The 18,446-nt window shown below is 43.2% G+C and overlaps 1 protein-coding gene across 4 annotated transcripts in view; it reads left to right on the top strand.

The window, feature by feature from the left end:
• Nucleotides 1-287: 287 nt before the first annotated feature.
• Nucleotides 288-18,446, top strand: part of ATXN1 (ataxin 1) — a 223,385-nt gene continuing 205,226 nt past the window's right edge. For 2 of the 4 annotated variants that reach the window (XM_053956566.1, XM_053956528.1), the window contains exons 1-2: nt 8,230-8,475; nt 14,896-15,015. The gene's annotated coding sequence lies outside the window, so the exon portion shown is untranslated. Of the gene's footprint in view, nt 356-8,229; nt 8,476-9,493; nt 9,574-14,895; nt 15,016-18,446 lie in introns of those variants that run through there. The other 2 variants (XM_053956556.1, XM_053956538.1) reach the window with 2 other exon arrangements.

The raw sequence follows: 18,446 nt of genomic DNA, 5'->3' as shown, positions 1-18,446 counted from the left end.
TACACAGGAATGGACTGGTTGACAGAGGTAGTTTATAAAATGGGAAGGGTTTTAGTCAGCATGTGTTGCTAACAAACAAAATGTAGATAGAACCATGGGTTTATTTTTGTTTACATTACTACTGTTTTCTCCTGTCCTTGATATGTGGAATTGTTGCTTTTCCGAGTCCTTGGCTAAGCCTTGGGAAAAGAGCATTCTGTATTGTTTTTATAGTAATAATACTTGTACTTCACTGTGTCACCACTGTTCCATGGAATGAAAGGACAATTTTTACTATAACTTTTCTACAGGCAGAAGAACAGAGAGAGTGCAGATGTCTCAGGACTAAGACCAAGACAGAGGGACTCAAAACCAGGTAAGAATTGCAGCAGAAGCAGTGAAGACCTTGACTGCTTTTGGTAACAAGCTTTCCAGCTTGGAAGGGGGAATATGATAGAGAGCTGCAAAGACCTGTGCAGCATTGAGAGTATGAGTAGAGACTGGCCATTCCCTGTCTCAGTGCAAGTGCTAGGAATGCAGAATGAAGCAGGCAGGATGAGGGGATTCCTCTTGCATCAGGGACATGACCTGTGCAATGTGACATAGCACATACCTACAATTTACAGATTGTAAATTGTACAGATTGGCCATGGAGAAGGCTAGAAATCTTGAACTATAAATCCATTGAGGGTCACTAAATGGGCAGAAACCACATTCTGCTCAGGAAGTTCCTTAAGCTGAAGATAGTGGGAGGCTGGATAGTATGTGGATAAAGTAGTATATAAGGCCATTGTCTCCCTAAGTATCTGCTTATGATCACTGTTGTTCTATGGCCACTGTGGCCATTCTTATGTCCTCTTGCACAAAGAACATGAGAGGATTCCCAAGACAAGAGAAAATGGCCTCCAGTTGCACCAGGGGAGGTTAGAATTGGATATTAGGAGAGATTTTTTTTTACAGAAAGGGTTGAACAGAATTGTAACAGACTACCAAGGGAAGTGGTGCAGTCACTATTCTTGGAAAGTGTTCAAAAAATGTATGGCTATGGCATTGAGGACATGGTTTAATGGTGAACATGGTGGTGGTGCTGGGCTAACGATTTGGACTTCATGATCTTAAAAGTATTTTCCAACCTTAATGATTCTATGAGAGTATAAATTGTGAAAACTCTGTAGTGGGAAACGTTCCAGAGCTAGGGTCTCTTGAGTAGGAAAGTTGGTTATGAGATGGTCCTGCCCCAAGGTGTCCATTCCATTCTCTTGACTATACTTGACCCCATGACAAAACAGTCCATACATGAGCAAATCTATCCATGTGATAGAACCTACATTTCACAAGAGTGTGAACTTTATGATCTTTGAAGAGGCCCTGAGGCAAAACCCCACTCACTTTAGGAGAAGACTAGAGATAAGGTTTCAGCAGGCAGGTGTTTCTGGTCTACCTGGTTACCCAGGTAAGTTCCTTTTGATAAAACTTCTTTCACATTGTTGTGTTTTGCTTGTAATTGCTATGTCTGAGGGCTTCTAGAGCTTTGAATGGGTACCTTTCATTACCTTAAATATAAGTAAATTGATAATATCTTATGAGAATGATATGAGAGCAGACCAAGGACAGATCAAGCAGACTAAGACAGGCATAAATGGGAACTCTTCTTTGGAAAAACTGGGTAGGGGGAAAGCGAGAGACATGATATGACATCTCAGTCACTATGAGAACCCTTTTTGTCATTAGCAGAAAGACCTCTGCTGAAGGGTAAAGAGAGAACATGAGGATCTGGCAGATCTCTGAGGGAAAGATGCTGCCTCTGTGCAGTAAGAAGTCAAAGTGATGCCAGTCTAGTTATAAAATGGTCTGCACAAGCTGAAATAACTCTGATTTAACATCATATCCAACCTCAGGCCTCCTGTCATTTTTCCCAGGACACTTTTTTTAAAAACTCTGGAGTTTTAGGGTTCTGTCACCTTGCAAAAGAAACATGAAAAATACCCTGTCAGTTTGTAATTGGATAAATTGAAGGTAAAGGTAAATGTTTACCATGATCACTTAGGTTGTTGGTCAAAGCCTTGCAAGGCTGAGGAATTCCTACCCTCCAGGCAACACACTCTCCTGACTGTTGTCCATCTCTGCCTGGTGATTTTCCAATTATGAGTCAAATATAAGGGGATATAGCAATTATTTCATACAAAAATGATCCCATTTCAATTTTTGTTTGATGTTTAGGAACTGTTCAAAGTCTTCATTCATGTGCATCAGATGACTGCAGCTTTTTGCTATATGATACCTTTTGAAAACAAAGAAATACAGCTCTTTCCTATGTAGATGATGCCTGTATTTCAGAACCATTACTGTCTTTTTTGTTAATACTGTCTTAGTTACTAGTTTTCTTTTTGAAGAAGATATAGATACAAAATAACTTTGGTCTTGAACATTAAGCAGCTTGCGCTTCTCACTGGCTTGAAACCAAGGCATGAGCCCAAACTTACCTATATTGGATGAATTTGGTAAACCAGACTTCTGAATTTGCATGACGGCCTTGGGGGCAAGGCCCATGTGTATCATATTTTGTGACGAGGTAGAGACAGTGAGAGTAGAAAATGGCTGTCATTCTAAGGTGTGCATTTTCTCAACAAAACATAAAGATTTTTAGCATGTGAACAAGAAGAGCAGACTTGGCAGCAGGATTGAGCACAGTGGCTCTGGAGGTCTGGTAGGTTGATTATCCGTGAGGTAGGAAGAATTTGTTCAATAGACCAGCTCATTTGGGGCCATTAAAGGATTTAGGAGTCAAAAATCCATGTTTTCAATTTCTGTCTGTTCAAACAGGTAACCAGTCCATTCTAGCCCATTCCTCTCCTCTCATAAAAACTCATGGCACATATCAAAACTTGTATAGCATTGATCAGAGAGGCTGATCAACAGATTTTGGAAACCACAGTGCTTTATATGTGGATAAGACATTTTAAGAAAGGTCAAGAGATATTTCCCAACCCTAGGTGTTTACAGAGTAGATGCTAATCTAATCTGTCTAGACCACAACACCCTTAAGAGACAGAAAAAATCCTGGTAAGTGAACTCCCAGATAAGTCTCTGTACCAGGTATGATTTAAAGGGATGGGACAACATGTGTCTCTTACAAGGGCATATGGTCACTGTCTTCTCCCTGCTAGCACCTGAGAGCCCTCTACCAGACAGTGGCTGGCAAATTCTCCTGAATGTTGGTTGAATGTTAATCCTTGTTAGCAGCACTGCCTTGACATCCCTGGAAACAAAGCATTTCTGCAGAGTTGAGCTTCCCCTCTATGTTCTGCTGGTGTACTTTAACCCCAAGATGAAATGATCACTTCCAGGAATAAGACAGAGTTTAGTTTCCATTTGCGCTTGGCCCTTCTGCTCACACCAGCCATATGGGTAGCTGCAGTATCAGGGGAGATACATTGAGGCCAGGACACAGATTGAGACCTCAGATGGCTGAAGAGCAAAAGCACCTAATGGGCCATAGTAGTTATTACTTGACAGATGCCTAGACCAGTTAAGCACCCCTAGAGAAGGGCTGAGTACTTTTGTTTTCCACTGGTTGCCACAGCTTATGGGGCTAACTGTGGCTGTGGTCCATCCTGATGTGGTCACTGGTAGGTTAACAGGTCTTCCCTTCAGAGCAGTGACCTGTAACTGACTGACCTTGTATTCAAAAGACTAAATTGGACTCGATTTTGAGACTTTAGAAGAGTCCTCAGTTTTCTTAATTCCCAGATGAATTGCATTGCCCAGTTTTAAAAAAGCAACAACAAAAAGACAGCATCTCATCTCAGATCTCCATCTAAGGATCTATTGTTACTTTAAAGCCATTGAAGCTATTGTTATTTAAAGAGAACTTGATTGCTTCTTTTAAAAAAATCAAGACAATGATAAAGTAAACATTTTTAACCTAAATATCCCATTACCTAAACTGTAAGGCATGACAAATAATGATTTCTTCATCACCCTGCAACCCTTACCTAGCCACAGTGTAATAAAACAAAAACAAAAACAAAACAAAAAAAAAAAAAAAAAAAAAAAAAAAAAAGAAAAAAGAAAAAAAGGTAGCCTTTCCTTTGAATTCACTTGCAAAGGACCACCATTTTAGACTATAAGATTTTTCTCTTTGAGTCACAGTGTAGTACTACATACTTGCTTAGTTTTCATGAATGCTTTACTCTCCTTTCACTAAATGTTAATTTGCATGAGATACTTGTGGCTTTAAAGAGACAGCATTGGCTGTCTGTGTCTACCAATCTAATTTCCTTGCATCTGAAGACAAATCACAGAGTTCTGGAAGAACATCATCAACAGCTCTGTTATGACAAGGAATACACTAATTTCTAAGTGAATACACAAAAATTAAAGACATTAGTAATATTTTTTTATGTTCACACAAGTGACACTTAAAGATATAGTCCAAACACATTCTTGTTCAGATCATGTACATTTTTAACTTTCCTGAGGAAAGCATACCTTAATTAGCCAGCTGTAATCCAAATTATAGTTTCTCATTTATTAAAGCTGTAAAAATACCTTAAATCAGCTGCATATGTCTGAAATAATAGTGAAAATATCTGCATTAGCAAAAATTATCTGAATGTGAAAAAGCTGTAAATAGATAGGAGGTGAATTGGACAGTCAGCGGATTCTGAGTTGGATTAAAAACATCTTATTTAAGCCAAAAACATGGCAACCGATATTTTCTGTTATAAAAATATTTGAGATCAATTTAGTTTTATGAAAGCTGTCAGAAGCTGAAATGAATAGCAGAAGTTCTCTGTTTATTTACAAGCCAATGCTATACCTGAAGAGTAAAGCGAGGCACCTTATGAGCAGTGACAGCAAACCTTTGATTGTATTCAAAAATCCTTTTTGCTGGTGAATAAGAATGACCTGTATGTTCATGTTCTCTCAGAGTAACCTCTGCCTTGATAACGCCTGTCATTTGAGCAAATGGTATGACAGGTCTGTGAGGTGGATTACTACTGTCCACTAGAGGCTGTAGTGAGACCAACAATGTCATTTTATGACAGATTGAAGATTTGAACTGTAACGATCAATAATTGTGAGATTACTTTTCACATTCAATACACTGTCAATCACTGCATTTCCCTGAATACTAGTGTTAAAAAAATATCCAACTTACTACGCCTCCTATTCTCCCATTTTTTATAAGTACTATTAATTGTAGTAAAACATGCTGCGTAGATGGCACATTACAACTAGTGAATTGAAAAACAGTTTCTTCTAGACAGTGTGCATCTTGCATGCCAAATTGTTTAGTATCTTTTGGTCAGATTATATTCTCCTGGGAGTCCTATCAGTTTCAGCACATCACCAGCAGTAAATGAAAACACTCGGGTCTATGTGGGTTCTTGTGTCCCACTCACTTGCCTTCATCAGCACCTGATGTTTTGTGGAATCCTTTGTGCAGGGAATATATTGAGGCCCAGTGTAGGCCCTTGGCAGGGGAGCTGCTGAGGCACAAGGACATCTTGTGACATGGTTGCATATCCTGTGTGTTTGGCCATGTTCGTAGAGGCATAGTCCCCTCATCCCTCCTCTGTTAGTGCAATCAACATGTATCAAGTCAGAACAGAGGTGAGAGTGGCTTATGAGCCTGATGTGGCTGGTGGCAGTTGTGGCACTTCCCAGAGCCATGGGTTAAGTGCCTGCTGGCTCAGGAAAGCACTATTGCTTTAACTTACAATACACTTACATTGTGGGGATCTCTTTTCTACTCTGAAGCAGAAACATAGACAAAGATGTAAAAGCCTAGAGTATACAGTGTGGCAAAAAATGAGGGTCCTGAGGCAAACACTGTAGCCACAGAGTGGAGGAACACACAAACCTCTTACATGAGCCTGCTGCAGAAGGGAAAGTTGCCCAAAGCTTGCTTCAGCATGAATGTGGCTTCTCTTTCTCTGAGTGTGCCACACCTCTTGGCAAGGTGAATGTTTGAGAAGGAAAGATTCCTTTCTCCTGAGGTAACACTCTGTACTACTGGAATAAAAAAGGTGGCAGACAGAATGCCTTGTACTCTGAATTGAACCTTGATGATGGGTTTTCAGTTTCTCCAGGGCTTTCACTTGATTTTCAGTAATCTCCAGTCTTTGTCTCTTTCCCTTGGTTCCTTTTATTAAATCAATGAACCTTACATTAGCTGGGTGAATACAATTTTGCTGTCTGCTTTGCTGCTTTAGATTTACTCTCTCACAGTACTGAGTGGCATGTTTGTCAAGATATCTTGGCCTGTTGCTGGTTCTGTCTCCAGATTACTGCTAGAACAGAAAGTCATGTCGATTTTCATAGTGAATCCGAACTAAAGATACAGGAGATGCTGTGGTAAAAGATCCTTATGTTTGCTAAAGCTAGTCTGTCTTACAGTATCAACTCTTAAATGCAGAACACTGCAGCTTACAATGTTATTAGTACATTCTTTAGCAATTACAGTAAGCCAGTACAGTCCTTTATAGAAGGGACTCCTTTGCTGATGGGCATAATGGCAAGCTGAGTCCTAAGGTGCTTTGCATCTAGACTCTTAATGCTAGATTTAATATGCAGCTAAAACCTAATGCTAATATAAAACGGACACTTAGGAGGTATACCTACTAGAAACTTGTACCTTGGAGCTTATTGTCATGGCAAATTGGTACAAGCTGCAATAAACAGCTTGATCTGGATGGCCATGTTTCATGGAATGCAAATCTCAGACCTTTCTGAGGCCTGGGACCCCACAGCGTCCAGCTCCTTGGAGCTGGCATGTAATAGCCTTTGGTATTTATGCAACAATTTTTTGCAATGTCCTTGGTGTGGGGAGGGGCCTCTGTGCTCTACTTCTTGTCCTGATGCCAAAGCAGAGAGTGAATGGCTTCTTATGGGCCACTGCTGGGTTGCATGCAAGCATAGCATCCCACTATTCTTTGCCTGCATTTGTCCTATTCATTGCTTTCATAATTTGTTTTATTTCTTTAAGTTGTACCTAGCTTGGTAAGTTGATTGTTGGCGGTGTGAGGGGGTTGTTTAATTTTTTTTTAACATGAAGACCAGACTGAGACAGTCCAGAAGGAAGTCTCTGGTCGCTGTTTTGCATCTGTGCTTGTTACTTGCCCATCACTGTAGTTTATGGCACTTGCAGACATCTGCGTTGAGGGAAGTCAGAGAGTAACACACTGACGCTGGAGTGCCAGGGGAGTGTAAGTTGCCGTAGTTGGCAGGGGGTGGGGGGGGGAGTTTGGGAGTGGCTCACAGTGGTCCGCAGACAATTGGGAGAGATGCAAAGGGATCTTTGATGAAACCAATGCTGAGGAATCCAGAGGGAGTTAGTACCCAAACATGCGTGGTTCAGCCCTGCCTGTCTTGTAGTTCAGTGACGGTATGAGTCAGAGTCTCTTTGGTCTGAATGAAGTGGAAGGTACTTTCTACAAAGCAACTCGAACATATGCCAAGGATCCAGATAAATAAAACTAATTCAGAAAAAGGGAGTGGGATGCAGGCTCTTGCTCTAAATCACTTCACAGTTCGCCACAGCAAAATGCAATATGGCATCTTAAATAAAATCACCCTCTTCTGACTCTCGCAGAGGCTGCTTCAGAGCATTCCCTGGTTTCCAGAACAGTTTTATATCCTCCCTTAGAGGGACAGACCAGCCTTGACTGAACAACCGATTTTCATGCATCCTTTAAACCAGTATTCTCTGCCTTTTCTGAAGGACAGCACACGTCGCTAGCTGTCTGTTTCTTCCCCCTTAAACAATATAGGTTCGGGGTTGGGTTGTTTTTTGTTTTTTTTTTTTTTTTTTCTTTTTCCCCTCCCCATCTCATTTCTTTCCGCCTGCAAAGTGATTTGAGAGCCCCGCGACGCAGCCTGCTACTGGAGCAGGGACTTCTCTGGAACACTGGCGTGCGCAGGGATTAATCCCACCGTAGAGAGCCAGCCTGGCCTTTGAAGTGTTACAAGGGGAAGGAGGAGGTAAGTGTCGAGGCGAGCCCCCAGCCCCCCTCCCCGCCCCCGGACAGCGTGCGGCGGCCCGCAAAGGGTTAAAGGCCGCCTTGGCCCGGCGGTGCCGTGCGTATGCAATAATCTGTGTGGCTCTCTTGGCCGACTGCCAGAGTGTTGCCTTGCCTCCTCCTCCTCCTCCCTTCTCTCCCCCCCCTTCCCTCCCCCCCCCCCCCCCTCCGCCTTTTGCATGAAGTAGGATCCTTGAGCTGTTGCAGAGGCAGCCAACTGCTCCATATTTGGCTTCTATTACCCATTTACATGCTGGAGAGCGGAGAGGGAGCGAGCGCTGTACCGCAGACATCATTTCTACTACAGTGGTGGAGACATCCCGGACCTGTGTCACTGCAGGGGGAAGGAAAAAAGCCAAACAAACAAAAAGCAGACCCAAGCCCCGTGATCAGCTAGGAAGACATTTGTGTGCGAGTCTCTCTCTGAGCCCCCCACCCCCGCCAACCCCACCTCCACTGACACTTTACAGTAAGTGGCTTTTTTTTCCTCCTCTGCTTTCTGCCTCCCCCCAGCCGCCCCCGGCTTCTTCCCTTGTTTAGACTGCAAACCGCCGGCGATTTCCAGCTGGAAAAACACGGGGCTGAGGGGGCAGGGGAGCGCGCTGCCCACCCCGCTACGGGGCTGCAGCCTGCCTCGCTGTGGCTGCCTCCGGCCCACCACGGCCCGGCCCGGCCCGGCCCGCAGGCGCTGCCGCCGTGGGCCCGGCCCTGAGGGGAGAGGGAGGCAGGGAGGGAGAGGGGGGCGGCCGTGAAATGGCCGAGGACGCCGCGCAGGGAGCAGAGTGGGGATGCGGGACACGGGAGGAAGCGGGGGGCCGGGGCGGCCCCGCGGCGAGAGCCGCTCGTACAGCCCTGCCCCCCCCCCCCCCGCCCCGGTCCGCTCCTTCCTCCTTCTTCACCCCCCTCTCCCTCCCCCCCTCCCGCTTCCCCCCGGCCCGGGCGGGGTGTGGGTGGCCGCGGGGACGGTGGACATTTTGCGAGTCGCGGCTGCCCCCGGTGCGGAGGCCTCGGGGTGTGTGAGACTGCGCGTGTGCTCGTGTGTGCGGGGGGGGGGGGCGCGGTGTGCGGTGCCGGTGTGTGTGTGTGTGTATAGTGTGTGTGTGCGTGAGTGTGCAGTATGTGTGTGCGAGCGTGGGGGCTCCGGTGTATGTGCGTGTGTGTGTCTGCGTGCGTGTGTGCGGTGCCGGTGCGTGTGTGCGGGGTTGCGGTGCCGGGTGTGTGTGTGTGTGGGTTGCCGTGCCGTGCCGTGTGTGTGCGGGCGGGGGGGTGCGGTGCCGGTGCGGTGCCGTGTGTGTGCGTGCGCGGCCGGCGCGGCGCGGTGCGGGGGGGCCGTGCGGAGCTCGTACGCCGGGCGGACCCGGCGGGCGCAGCGCGGGGCCGGTCGCCGGCAGGGCCGGTCGCCGCCACCGCACGGCGTATGTAGTACGGGGCTGGGCGGCTGCCGGAGGGTGAATGAAGCGAGGAGGAGGCGGCGGCGGCGGGGGAGGCGGCGCTGGCGCTGGGATGTGCCCGGCAGCAGCCCCGCTTCGCTTCACTCAGGGCCCAGGCCGGCTGCAGACGCCACCCGGTACTGCCGGGAGGGACGGGGCGGGAGGGATGGGAGAAGGGGGGCGGTGGGGCGCCGCCGCCCCGCTGCCCGCCCGCGGCTGTGGGGTCCGGCCGGCGGCTTCCCGAGGGGAAGCGGGACAGGGGTTCCCCGCCGCCGTCGCCGCCGCCCCGGGGCTCCGCTCGCCTCCCGTGGCGGCCGCTGCCCTCCTGCCGCTCACCGATCCCCCGCTGTCTCCGGGTTTGCTTGGGTCGGGTGGGGGTGGTTGGGTTGCGGGGGTTTGGGGTTGGTTGGTCGTGGTTTGATTTTTGGTTTTTTTGTTTGGTAGTTTTTTTTTTTTTTTTTTTTTTTTTTTTCACCCTAAGGCATCGTAATTTACCGGTAGAAAAACAAATAAATGACCCCGTGTACGGTTGTGGGTGCTGAATCCGTCAATGTGATTCCTGAGAATATTAAAGTCTAAATTAAAGCGTGCTGGAAAAGCGTTAGCTCCTACTGTAATAGTAATAGAGATAATAATAAAATGACAGAATTGGGAGCGATTTACATGCTATTGAAGAGGAGGAATTACTGAAGAGTAATAATAGAAAAGAAAACAAGTCGGAAGCCCGTTATATAATGCACTATGTAGACAACGAGAACGACAGGCTATTTTTATTTTGTTTACCGTATGCTGTGTAATAGGGACTCCTCCGAGCAGCATCTCTCCCCTATGAGCCCGAACTCCAGATAGAATTGGGGAAAATTTTTAGGCATTTCTTTTTCGACCAGACGAAGAAATCTAGGTTTGTAAAACCTTCCTCTTTACAAATGATTTCTGTGTACTAAACGGGAAGGGTGTGCAGGTAAATGACCTTTGCCGGATACCTTTTCCCTTTCATATGGTAAAGAAATTCGTATTTTGTAAGGCAGCTTACACTTTAACCTTTAACGCTCATGGTTATGTATTTTATGCAGTAATGGTTACTTCACGCGTCAGATACGGTCGGGCATAGTGAGTTACTCTGCTGACACGCTGATAAGTCAAGGACTTTTAATTTCAGTTTCGAATGAAACCGTCCCCTAAAGGAAAATCCCGGCTTCGTGTTAATCTATTTCTGTTCGAGTGATAGAGACGGTGCAGTTTTATCATGTGGAGCAAGGGTTATGAATGGGGGAGAGGGAAATTGAGAATGGCCAGGGAAAATATTGCGCCGTAGTTATTTTTGTGATGCTGCAGGATAATAGTAGTAATTGTACGTTACTGCACCTAATTTGTTCGTAAAACTGGCCCGGTATTTTACGGGTAGCAGCTGTTTTGAAAGGGTGGCTGTAATCGCCTCACTTTTTACATAAGGCAGAGGTCGATAGGTTTTTCTCTGTGCTCGGCTGTCTGTCTGTCTCATCATGTAGCGACATGTCAGCGGTGCAGGCTTTCAGTGCGCTTACTCCAGCCCTGATCAGTCATGTAATTAGATCAGGCTGCCATGGTAACAGACGGGATTCACCGTATTCACCGGCCAGCCAGGTGCGTGTGTGGCTGGCGGGCGACCCAGCGGGCTACCGCCAGCCCTGCGTGTGCCGCGTTGGTGGCGTACGGCCGGCGCGGCCACTGCCTCGATTTCCGAAAATTGAAAGATGCCGGTGGTGGGTTCCTAATGGCCGAACTTCTCGGGAAGGGTGTTCTTTGCCCACTGGAGTGTCAGGCAGATTGGCCGTACGTGGCACGCTTAGCAGGTCAGCCAAATCGTCAGTTCCACTTGCGTGTATTATTAGCAAATTTAATGAAGGTGTGGTAGTTTGTAAAAATGCTTTTGGCTTATACAAGCTTGCACGAAAGTTTCTTCAGAGGTTTTTTTTTTTTTTTTTCTTTCCCCCCCCCCCCCCCCCCCCCCCCCGTCTGGGTCTGTCTGGTTTAACTGTTTGGTGGCTGTAGCAGTGTTTGCTAACAGTTCCCATTCCAGCTTTCTCATCATAGGCCACGGGCTTATTATTCTCCACTCTTGTACTGGACTTTGCACCCTGTGGCTGGTACGATGAAAATTGGTGTCAGTATTGTCACTCTGGATTTGTTAAAGCCTCCTCATAGTTCTTAGCAAGGTCTAGGCCCTTTTGTGTGTTAGGTGAAAGCTGACTGCAGTTTTTTATGATAAAAACAATTTTTTGCCTCAGTGAACACTTTGTTTCTAGTATGGGGATATTTTTTGCATTTGTGCTCATCAATATATTATAGCCATAGAGCAGGAGACTTTCTGACACAGTTTATAATAGTGTCAAAGGATATGTAATATAATTAGCTTTGAACTGCATGTTGCTTTTAAAAACACGTTTCACCAAGCAATGTATATTTGTCTTCATTTTCATTATTTGAACATCACTCTTTTAAGCCACACTTCCATAAATATAGGTATAATTTTTTAAAAGCATTAAATTTGGCACTGTGTTCTAATGTCATAAATCTGGAGCAACTCCAGGGGATGGGATTGTGAGCCACTTACATGGGTGTATATCTCAAATAACTCCATTTATTGGATTTAATCCAGGCATGTAGTAGAGTAACCGAGCTCAGAAAGTGATCTGCTGCGTATCACTGTTATTTTCTCTATATTGCTTTTCGTGGCAAAAAGCACTGTGGGCTTTAATAGGATTTTTGCCTGATTAAGGAGCTGCATTAAGTGTCTATAGAAGTGGGTAACACCCCTACTCCAGTCACTAATCTTGGGTGCACTGACACTAATATTGAACTTGGCCCGGAGGATTTTGTATCTCAGTGATGAGAAATCATCAGCACCCACAGCTCCTGAGTGTTTGTAGTACTGGGCTGGAACATAAAGCAATCCAGAAATATCTCAGTAAAATAGATATTTTAATCACTCTGATGGTAAAGCACTGGAGCTGGAGGAGGAGGGAATGAGAAATGCCTGTTGGTGGTTCAGCTGTTGTGGTGACAGGCAGTGGCGGTCTTGGGTTTGATGTGATGAGTTTGTTGGTCTCCGCCTGCTGCCGAGCAGGAGTGTTTCTTCTTGGAGGGGTGAGGGGACAGGGTATTTGCAGGCAATTTCCTGCACTGAAGTGCAGCTTCTCAGTACCTCAACTAACTTGCCCTTCTGGCTAGGAGAGAATATCCTCTGCTCGGTGCAGCCGCCTCCATTCTGAGGGGGTGTCTTGAAATAGAAGAGTTTGTTAGGAGGACTGGCTGGAGAGAGTGGAATAGTCATGAGCAGGGCAAGTCCTGAAGTGTGAGCCTTTGTGTGCTGCATGCTGCTTATACATATTTTATTGTAAGACAAATTACCTGTGTGACTAAAAGTGTTAGAAAGTAATTATTTTCAAAAAGGCCATATATACATAGTTAAAAAAACGTTTCTGAAAAATAAACAGTGCAACTTTGCTTTTCTAGCCTGATTGAATGTATTTAGAAATGTTGAAAAAACTAGTTTTGTTTTAAAAGACATTTGCAAGAGACATGGAATTTCACTTAACAAAATTTTTTATGTAATAGATCCAGTGGCCTAGTTTCCCATTAATTAAGAAAATAGACACTTGAACGCAGTCACCTGAAAAGCAACTAAGGATTTAAACATTAGAATTTTAAAGTAATTGTCATAGTAATGTGGCGAGTAAAACAAAATCAAGGCCTGATTTTTCCCCTTGCTGAGGTTTAACAGCACATCTTAGCAGATGACAGTTAGGATTATCATTGTCATTGTTCATACGCACACTGCTTTTGTTGTGGTGTACTAATTGAGGGGGAAATGCAATAAAAAAAGCGTGGCAGGCTGTAAAGGAGGTGCTTGTCAGGATTGCATAGATGGTCTGAAGCACTGGCTGGCTGCAAACCTACTCCAGCGTGCGAGGCAGCTGCCACTGGTGATGCTTGAGAGAAGTCGAGCTGTGTGACAGCCTCAGCTATAACCACACAGGCTGTGAGTGATTTAGTTGTTCTGGAGAACTGTACAGGTACGGTGTGTACAATTCAGAGAGTGCAGATAACAGATTTAGTTGTAGGTCTCTTCTGAGACTGCTGTAACCAGCTCTGCGTTAACAGATAAAGATATAATTAGAACAAGAAAGAGAAGTATGGCAGGCTTGGCACAGGTAAATATTTCATTGCAAAGAACTGACTTGCTATATTCCAGTGACTTCAATAGCCTAAGCTTTGCAAAGTGAAAATTCTGTCCTCATCCTTTCATTTTACTTTTTAGCAAGACTCCAAATGTGATAGATAAATAAATAAATAGGTATTCAGTCAAGACTGTATTTTGAAGTCTTATTCAGTGGTTCACATTCTTTATATGAGAAAATTGAAGATTTTTACATGGTTTTGGCTGAGGTGATGCATGACTAACATTTTAAAATATAAGAAACTTCGTAGATTCCTGATTTTTACAAAAAGACAAAAACTAGATGCATGACCGTAACTCCTTTTTGATCTCAGTGCATGTGTTTAGAATGTAATGCTTCATGGCTTTTTTTTCCTCTCAAAACTGTAGTCTGAAGTGGTTGTACAACACATGCAAATCTGTATGTGTGCATTGGTCCCAGTCTGCAAAGTTACTTTAGTAGATGTCCCAGTGAGGGTTTTGCTGAATGAGGATTGATTAAAGAACCTATCTAGAGTTAAGTATGCGTGTAAATCCTTCCCTAAATAGGAACAAGTAAGTATGCTCATAAACTGAAACAACAGAAATGATTCTCAGTGAGGGAGAAATAGTCCCACTAAATCCTTTTATTGTAGCAAGAATGATAAAAATATTTGGTGAGATTCCAAGTGAAAACCTCAAATGTATTTTGTTTAATAGGTGATGTCAGCAGAAGTTCAATGCTGGCTCTTCATGATTTTGCTGAGTGAAATTACAGAAAAAATTAAAAAACCACATTTTTAAAGTTTTACTTTGTTTATATTATTTGGGAATTTACAGTAATAGGCATCAAACTGTAGCATGCCACCTTTAATAACAAAATAGTGTACAAGGTAAAGTCACATTACAATAAGTGATTATTTTTCACCTAGTAGTAGTAATTGCAGCGCTATGTTTTCAGGATGCTACTGCTTCTCCAATAAAATATATTCTGTTGGCAGTAAAGACAGTCATCTCCACTTGCTTATGATTCTTCACCTCATTAAGATCACATTTAGGAAAAGAGCACTCTGAATAAATGGGCTCTGCTCTCTACTGTATGAGCTCTGTCTGCAGAATTAAATCTATGGTTTATTTGTGCTTGAGTAATAGTAAAAGCAGCCTCTCTCAGTCTTCATTGGGATCTCTTAGTGTGTTGTAAATGACTGTAAATGTTGACTCTTAATTGTGTTTTTGTTTCTCTTTATTTTGGTTTCCATCTCCTCAACTTCTGGATCAACAGTCACATCACAGGCCAAGCCAGATGGGCAAGCAATACAAGCTGTGAATTTATTCTTGACCCTGTAGGACAGTGACCACCGTCATTTTTTTCTTCACCGTACAGTTATGCACTGCCAATAAGGTGAGAATGCAATGCTTTTTATTTCCTTCAGCAAGTGTACACTGTCTGTTCTGGGCTTTAGGCAAAGTGCACACCTTCCTGGTGTCTGTGTGATTGCCTACCTCTGATAGGTTTGTACTTCCCTTGCCTGGCAGTAGAGGTCCTTGAGAAACACTGCTCAGAAAAATTCCTTTAAATCTGGTGACTCAGTTCTGTGACTTACAGAACAGGTGTGTTCCAGATGGGTGATTTTATGCTCACCTGAGGTCAGAGTATATTCAGTTACTGGAAGATGTTAGTATGAATGGAAAAGTTGGCAGACTTTGATTCTTGTTATAAAATGCCACATGTAAAATTGTATAAATCCTTCCTTCACTTTTATGATCATTTTCAGGATTCCTGTTGCTTGTTGCCTACTTGGCTTTTCCACTGTCTTGAGTTTCTTCTGTGCATCAAACTTTGTCTGGCATTAGACTAGTTCCCAGGATAATTAGTCACTACTGATGTATCTGTGTGTCTTTTGCTCTATTTTGAGGAATGCTTTCAGTTCTTCTGATTTTCCTCCCTGAAATGCCATTGCCAGACAAGATGTAAAAGTGCACATATATCAGTCTGCTGCTGTCCCTTTCCTCTCTCTCTCCTTCCCATATGGTTGTGGAAAATAACTTGAAAAGACCAAGTCCCAAGACTCAACAATCATACTGCCAATAAAAAGAACATAAATTTTTATTTTATTTCTTTAATCTGATTGTCATTAAGCCAGCCTGGTTTTTTTGGACCTCTTCTATGACTTTTAAGTACTTGGGATTGGCAATGCTGCTAATGCTTTAAGAAAAAAAAAAAAGATAAAAGGTCATAATAAAATTGCCTGTGTCTTTAAATAAAAGAAAATGAAATATAGTGATTGCTTGCAGAAAACCAAAGGGTTTCTTTTTTAAATTTAAAACCAGAAAGCTTAATTACAATAGTGTTCTTATTTATGCAGGGCTGATCAGAAAGTCTCTGTTGCAGAATAACTTCTTAATGTATACAGCATGTCATAGAAAAGTATGCAGTGCATCATTTACATTTTATTGTGACTGTGGGGAAGGGTGCTGTGTTTTAGAGGGAAGTTGCCTCGGCAAGTAGTTACATGCAAGGACAGGCCTGTTACAATTTCCAAATGAGCTTGAATGGTGGGGGTGAGTGGCAACCGCTGTAACTTCAGAGCAATAAGAGTTTCTTGAGAGTAAAAAACCACACAAAGTGCCCATGTGCTGACACACTTTGTCTTTCCATTTTGGAAGAAAACCAAATTGGTTGCAGCTATTGACTTGGGACATCAAATAGAAGCAAGTTTTTTGTTATGATGTTATCATTTCCACAAAGAATTTATTTTTTTATTTTTTTAAGATTAACTTGGGTTGTATAAAAATGTGTTTATATGAAGAAGTGATTACTGCTGGGAAAACTTATATCTCTTAATTAGAAGAAGTAGTTGTTTATAGGGCATTAGTCAAGTCCTGTGAATAATCAGATTGTGTTACCCATAATGTATTGCTAAGTCACCTCTGTACATTAAAACATTATAACAATAATGTTATTGTTTATAACAATATAAACAAAATAACATTTTAGCATCTGTTATTTTCTGCAATTACATGAGATATAATATATTCAATGTTAAACAAACATTTTGAATAAAAAATGTAACCTAGTTGAGTCTGATGCAGAGGCATGACAGGAGTATAGTACTAAAATGCTGTTTTTCCTATACCAGCTCAGCTTGAAGTATAGTATTTTATTTGTGGACCTTAGATTAGGTTGGATTTGGTTTAACTTCTTGTTGTTGGACATTTTAGTTACTGAGTTGGGGATACTTCTGTTGACCTCATTAGTTCTCATTTTTTCTATGGAACAATCAAAATCAGGCCCACTGTATAACTAAGTAAGTGAAATAAAAGTTATTGGGATAGACACTGCCTGCTTACAAATTTCTCTCTGTTACTGGAGGAAACAGGCAGGAGCTCACAGTAGTAACATGTGCAAGCAACATGACCTGGCACTGTGCAGGGAGCAGCCACAGATAGAGCATTTCATACTCACACGCATCATCTTTCTGGCCTTTGCATTTGTTTTGGGGTGAAGGTGGCAACTGCCCTGCTCCATTTTAGGCAGACCTGGGTTATGACCCTGGAGTCTGTCAGAGGGATGGAACATGGGACACATTTGAAGGCATCCAAAATGGATCTCAGAAGCCATACTTGAGGCCTAATGTCCCTACATGTGCTTTCATGGCTTCACTCATGTGAGGAATTGTGTGGCTTCAGTGGGTAACATCTTTGCTGTGTGTCAGCTCTCCAGGTGTGCTTACCCTTCTAATTCACGCAGGATTTTCTGCAGAGCCAGCTAAGCATCTTGCCTGGATAAGGACATGGGTGTTAGTAAAAGTAAAGCAAAAATAAATAAATAGATACAGCTTTTCTTTTTCTCTCTTTCTTTTTCTCTCTTTCTTTTTCTCTCTTTCTTTTTCTCTCTTTCTTTTTCTCTCTCTCTCCCTTCTCTCTCTCTCCCTTCTCTCTCTCTCCCTTCTCTCTCTCTCCCTTCTCTCTCTCTCCCTTCTCTCTCTCTCCCTTCTCTCTCTCTCCCTTCTCTCTCTCTCCCTTCTCTCTCTCTCCCTTCTCTCTCTCTCCCTTCTCTCTCTCTCCCTTCTCTCTCTCTCCCTTCTCTCTCTCTCCCTTCTCTCTCTCTCCCTTCTCTCTCTCCCTTTTCTTTCTTTCTGTTAATTTTAGCCTGCTCTCCAAAACATAGAGTTATTGTTATTTGTTCAGAGCGTGCACTGCCTCCTTCCACGTAGGCAAATGACTCAATGCTTTCTTTTATACAGTTGTCTTGAGAGGATTTTACATGAGATACTGGACATTTTAACAATTAAAGAGTTCTTTTTAATCTTTTCTGTTCTTGAGTCACTTGATATTTATTAATCATAGTACTGGAATGAATTTACAGCTGCAGCCCATTTGTAAGAATTTTTTTTTTTGGCTGAATTTTCAGTAAGTATGTCTGTATACTACTTAATATAGCTTATTTTTTACATAAGACATAATTTCTGTTTTATGCAGGCTTCTGGCTAGCTCTCTCTGTAAACAGGCAACAGTCTGCCCTTTTAAAATACTTAATAGTGAACATAAAAAGAACTAATCTGTCTCTATATTACTGTGTGCAGTGGTAGCTTTTTGGGTTTCATATCAGTGTCCTTTTATCATAGCTGGTTTTATTTCTTCCCTCATGCTTTTTATGAAGGTCTACAATATCTGTAGGGCTAAAAGAAGGCAAGCAATGGAGACTTCTAATGTGTTAACAGCACTAGTGAAATGGAGCTGTGAACTAGGTATAACTGGATAGTGATTAGGAATAATTCTAATTTTTTAATTGTTTATGTGTGAGCAACTAAAAGGTAAATTAAATGAAGT

The sequence above is a fragment of the Vidua chalybeata genome, chromosome 1, assembly GCF_026979565.1.
Source record: "Vidua chalybeata isolate OUT-0048 chromosome 1, bVidCha1 merged haplotype, whole genome shotgun sequence".
Classification (NCBI taxonomy): Eukaryota; Metazoa; Chordata; class Aves; order Passeriformes; family Viduidae; genus Vidua; species Vidua chalybeata.
Note: the sequence above shows the minus strand (reverse complement) of the source record. Positions and strands in the feature narration are given on the sequence as shown.